This window comes from Paramisgurnus dabryanus, chromosome 1 (genome assembly GCF_030506205.2).
Source record: "Paramisgurnus dabryanus chromosome 1, PD_genome_1.1, whole genome shotgun sequence".
Lineage (NCBI taxonomy): Eukaryota > Metazoa > Chordata > Actinopteri > Cypriniformes > Cobitidae > Paramisgurnus > Paramisgurnus dabryanus.
Window position 1 is genome coordinate 72,969,157 of NC_133337.1, and position 6,200 is coordinate 72,975,356.

The following is a 6,200-nucleotide window of genomic DNA, read 5'->3' on the forward strand; positions in this document are numbered from 1 at the left end:
TTCTTATAACCAAAAAACTTCAGCAAAGTTTTTGTAATTTAATGCAAACGTTAATATAATGGGGATGAAACATTCTAATAATGTTTTAAAGTTATTTTAATATTTTTATAACAAGACTGGAACATTCCAAAAACTTTCTAATAACGTTATCATAACCAAAAAATAAAGTTCATAAAAATGTCAAAACATTGTAGTTTTTAACGTTCTAAGAACGTTTAGAACAATGTTTTTATAGCCTGTTACAAACGTTAGAAAAAACGTTCTGAGAACATTTTTATAATGGCGAATGGAATGTTTTAATAACATTTTTAAAAACATTCTTAGAACATGAATATAATGGCAAATAGAACGTTTCAAGAACAGTTTTAAAAACGTCCTTAGAACATTAATATCATGGTGAATGGAATGTTTTAATAACGTTTTGAAACTTGTTCCTAGAACATTAATATAACAACAAACCAAACCATTCTAGAAAGGTTTTAAAAATGTTCTTGTAACCAAACAACAACGTTAATACTACGTCTAAAAAACTGGACGCTTTTAACATTCCAAGAATGTTTAAACCTAATGTTTTTGTAACCAGTTACAAACGTTAGAAAAACGTTCTTAGAACATTAATATAATAGCAAATGGAAGGTTTCAAGAACGGTTTTAAAAATGTCCTTAGAACATTAATATCATGGTGAATGGAATGTTTTAATAACCTTTTGAAACTCATTCCTAGAACATTAATATAACAAAAAACCGACTCATTCTAGAAACGTTTAAAAAAAAAACGTTCTTGTAACCAAACAATAACGTTAATACTACATTTAAAAAACTAGACGCTTTTAACATTCCAAGAACGTTTAAACCTAATGTTTTTGTAACCAGTTACAAACGTTAGAAAAACATTCTTAGAACATTAATATTATGGCAAATGGAACTGTCGTGGAATTTTAGCCGCATCAAATAATACTCACTAAGAGTGAAAGTCAAGGATTACACAGACACACTGTCAACAGAATTTTCTTTGTCTGATTTTAATATATTCTATAGAATAGGCTCTCACTCCCTGGTGCCAGAAGTTTTAAAACCGAGAGCCCCATTTACAAGGTTGAGCACATATTTATAGTAAGATTCTGAAAAACACAGTCATCCCATCTCCACCCATGATCCAAAGATCTCATCTTAGTTCCAGCGTCACTTAGAAAATAAACCTTCAATTTATCAATGACTAAGAAACATATCAATTGAAGCATATGGACTGCAAATAATGGTAAATGGACTGCATTTATATAGCGCTTTTAACAGACCTATGGCCATCCAAAGCGCTTTACAATTAGCCTCACATTCACCCATTCACTCCCACATTCATACACCGACGGCGGTGTCAGCCATGCAAGGCGCCAGCCAGCTCGTCGGGAGCAGCTGGGGTTAGGTGTCTTGCTCAAGGACACCTCGACACTTGGTCCGGTGGAGCCGGGGATTGAACCACCAACCTTCCGGTCAAGTAGAAGAAATTATTTTGTTCTCAGTGAAACTCTACCGTTTACTGAGTTTTTCCACTTGTTCATCATTTGTTACTTATCTCATCAACTAGCCCAGTGGTTTTCAAACCCTGGGTCGCGACCCTCTGGTGGGTCGCGGAAATTAAAAACTGGGTCGGCAGAAAGATTTAAAAAAAATGTTACTAAAATAATTTATTCAATTTTATTATAAAAACTATAATAATTACAACACACTTGAATAAAAGCACAGTAAAAATATCTTTTAAATACACGAAATAAAAAAATACTCCACCACTGTGTCACATAACCCATGTGCGTGCGCAGCTTACTGTATTAAATTCATACAGTAGATTAAATTGTGCGCGGGGTCGCAGCCATTTTTTTAATTATGCAAGGGGAAATAAAAACTCCTAAATAAAAATAAAAATGTGTTTGGTCTGATTTTAAAAAATATATATATTTGGTTGGTTTGTCGAGTGAGCGCGGAAATGTTTAGTTGTTTGCTAAGCATAGCGCAACCGTTAGGACACGGTTGAGTGTTGCAGGGAGACTGACATGTTATGGTTCTGCTGTTATCTTTGAACTATTTTCGCTACTGAAACAACAAAAACAGTCAACATTGCGTCTAAAATGTAAGTGACTAAACATAAATTACTTGTTTAGTGAACTGTCATATGAAATCTATACATTTTCAACCGTCATGTGATGCTGCTTCAATGTATCATGTTATTAAAAACTTCACATTTTTACCGCAGTATGTTTAACCCACGGTTAGCTCACTTTGTGTTTGCTGCGCTTATTTGTTTAACTTAGCGTTATTACATTATGCACTTTCGGTTGCCAATAAAGCAATGCAAAAAATAAGGCGAAAGAAAAGAGACCTTACAGGAACAAGCTAACAAACAGCATTGTACTGGCAAAGGTAACTTACGTTTCTTCACTTGCGTTTAGTGTATTGTAATTAAGTTACATTGCATTTAGCAGACACTTTTTGACCAAAATGACAAAGTAATTAACTGCGACGGTTTCTAAACACTAGGTTGTAACGAGACGTTCAAATTGAACGGTTCACTATACACAAACGTACCCAACACTTTACTTGAAGGGATAAGACTGACATAAAACCTTCATAATTATTTATGACATGACACGACACGACACATGTCATGATGAATACAAAGGAGGTTTTATGCATGTTTATGACAACTGTTATTAAGTGTCATTCGTTCAATTATGACATTTTTAAAGCAAATATGCCATTGTTTGAGATGTCTTGTTATGCATAATGGTGTCTCCATTTCGGTAACCTAAAAACTGTATTCCACTGTTCCAATGTTTTCCATATGTATCGTGTGATGTGCTGGAGTAGTTTTTAACGCAGCAGTTACTGCCAGGCATGGTAAAACAGTGTAGAATTGCGAAAAACCTCATCTACTACCGAGCTAAAACACACGTAAACAATCATGTTCTGCCGCCGGAATCCTGCCAACATGGCGGAAAGGGGGATTGAGCTCTGTACCATGACGACAACTCCTCACTCTCAAAAGGCTAGGTCCAATCTTTACAACTCCTCCGTTGTGTTGCGTATGTCAGTTCTTCCTCGTTTTTTGTTGATATAATGAATTGCAGTTAGGTTGATCTCAGTTGTGCCCCCTGAAAAAATGAAATGCCTGTCCGTGAATTTGTGTCTGGCGTCGGGTCTGCTCATTAGGTAAGTTATATACATACAGATGCGCGCGTGCACGTTTCACCGGGCTCACTCCACTCTGACGGCTTTCGGCCCCGCCCTGCTTCATGCTACTAGGGGGGGGGGTTTGAGTGTGGGTCGCATAATTTTTATTTTTTTAAATTAGGGTCAAGCCTAAAAAAGTTTGAAAACCACTGAACTAGCCCCCCCTTTATCTTATCTGGTAGGACTTTGGATAATGTCCTAGTCTTTGGACATTTTACTACTGAACAGATGGAAAGAACAGAAATCTTTCACTAGAACAGAAGAACAGAATTTTGCATTTAACAATTATAAGTTCATAAACTATAATCAAAATAAAAATAAAAATCTTCCACTACACTCCTCCCTTTTTATGATTTATTCATAACTTCATGACTCTCATCGTTACATAGGTCTTTTGAATTGTAGTGAAGATGTTGAGCACAGTTAGAGTTGGGGTCATGCGCCTTTGATGATTCCTTTGGATTTGTGGTGAAGAGGTTGAGCACAGTAAGAGTTGGGGTCGTGTGCCCTTTATGATTCCTTTGGATTTGTGGTGAAGAGGTTGAGCACAGTTAGAGTTGGGGTCGTGTGCCCTTGATGATTAATTCCCTCTATAGATTCGGGTATGGTAGCACCACACCACGCAGTCGGTAAGTCGTCCTCCCTTTGGATCACCCCTTGGATTCCAGCACCAACCCTTCGCCAATGGGCAGCATGTACCCACGTGGCACGCTCTGCGATCTTTACAGCGGTATGAGTTGTCAGCAGAATCTGATAGGGCCCATCCCACCATCTGGCTTCCAGTATTTCCTCTTGAGGTTCTTTACCACCACGTAATCCCCTGGTTTGATGTTGTGTAATGGTTCTTCTACTGGACGGGGTAGGGCTGCTTTAACCTGCTTGGAGATATTTTGAAATACATAGGACATAGAAATACAATACTGCAACATGTCATTTTCATTTTGAAGAGTATCGCCTGTCACCGTGGTCCCCATGTGTCAACCTAACAAATTGGGAATAAAAATGTTTAGGTAAGCAAGCAATCCCTTCAGGAGTTTTGGTTGCTCCACACGATTTCCATAGAGCTATTTCTGTTGGAAGAGAAAATGTTTGCATGCTTATTAATGACTCATGTGCTGTTTCAGCTTCATTTTCCTGGGAAATCTGTGTAAGAGAAAAGTTTGTGTTAGTAGTCATGAGATGCTTGTTTTGCAGCCGCATCCTTGCATGCATTTCCTCTGGATACCACGTCCTGTTCCTTGGTGTGTGCTTTGCATTTGCATACAGCTATTTGAGAAAGGAGTAAAATTTGTTATAGGAGAGCAGCTGTCAGTAAAACCAGCAGTCAACGTAAATGGTTATAGATTGATTAGTAGCAAGTTGACAAGCTTGTGTTAGTGCATGCAATTCAGCCACCTTTGCAGATTTGTGAGGTGGTAAGCATCCGGATTTCACTACTTCAAAGTCAGACACAACTGCCCACCCCATCCTATTTATGCCTCTGTCATCTCTGGAAGAGGAACCATCCACATAATATGTGAGGGTGCAATTAGGTATGGGTGTGTCAGCAAGGTCAGGCCTTGGTGTACATACTTCCAGTAGGGCAGACAAACAACAATGTGGTGTACCTTCATCAGGTGTAGGTAACAACGTTGCCGGGTTTAGCACTGTACATCTTTCAACTGTGACATTAGACTTTTGTAACAATGCACAGGAATAACACAGCCATCTTGCTGCATACAAGTGAGATGTGTGCTGTTCAAGCAGTATATGAGACACAGAGTGAAGAACCAACAGACGCAGCTGTGCGTATCCCACAAACTCACTGCTGGCTTGTACAGCTTTTTCCGCAGCTGCCACTGCCCTGAGACATCCCGGTAGGCCTCTGGCCACCGCATCAAGGCGTCCTGAAAAATATGCATCTGGTCTCAACTTGTCACCATGTTCTTGCAACAAAACAGATGTCATACAGCCATTTCTTTCATCCACCGTTTGAATAAAAGGTCTTTTTGGATCTGGCAAACCCAAAGTGGGTGCCTGCTGTAATGTCTGTTTTAGTTCCACAAATGCCCTTTCAGCCTTCTCTGTCCATTCTACCTTCTCTGATGGTGCCAAAGGTTTCTCATAAATCATGTCATGCAATGGTTGTTGCATTTCAGAATAGTTAGCAATAAAAGTCCTGCAATATGATGTCATACCCAAAAATTACATTACTTGTTTCTTTGTAATGGGCCTTGGAAAGAGAGACTTACCCATTGGTGTAATTTCATATCATAGAAAGGTTACTTTCTGGACCGAGCACTGGACTTTCTTAGGGTTGACCTTATGACCTTCCTTAGCTAGATTATTGAGCAGCCATATGGTGTTGTCTGTGCACAATTGCTGAGTCGGTGCTGGCACCAAGAGGTCATCCACGTACTGCAATAAAGCAACATCATCATCCAACACAAGTTTCTGTAATGAACAATGCAATGCAGAGTTTGTAAATCGTGGGGCTCTCGCTGTACCCCTCAAATGTAAAAGCAAAGCAAAACTGGCTATCAGGATGGACAGGAACACTGAAAAATGCATTTGAAATATCCACTACAGAAAACCACTGGCTGTCAGCTGGTATCTGTGAGAGAATTGTGTAAGGGTTTGGCACGTGAGGTGCCCTTGCTTGTACCGCAGCATTTCCTGCTTGGAGATCTTGAACAAACCTCCACTCTGTGGGCTGACCTGAATCCCTGACCTTTTGTACAGGAAAAATGGGTGTTCTCACAGGTGAGTGTGGGCAGAGAATAATTAAGTATTTTTTGCATTGGAGATGTGGGGTACTAAACTTTTTAACATCAAAAATTTGTTCCTGCTTTCCTGTCAACTGAACGAGTGCCACACAGCATGAGTCATTCCAGCATATATGGGTTACAGTCAAACCCTCTGTCTTTACAGAAAACCATTTCTCTTCCCACTCTCTCTCTCTGTTATGTCAACAACATGAGCTGTGCAATGCATGTTTT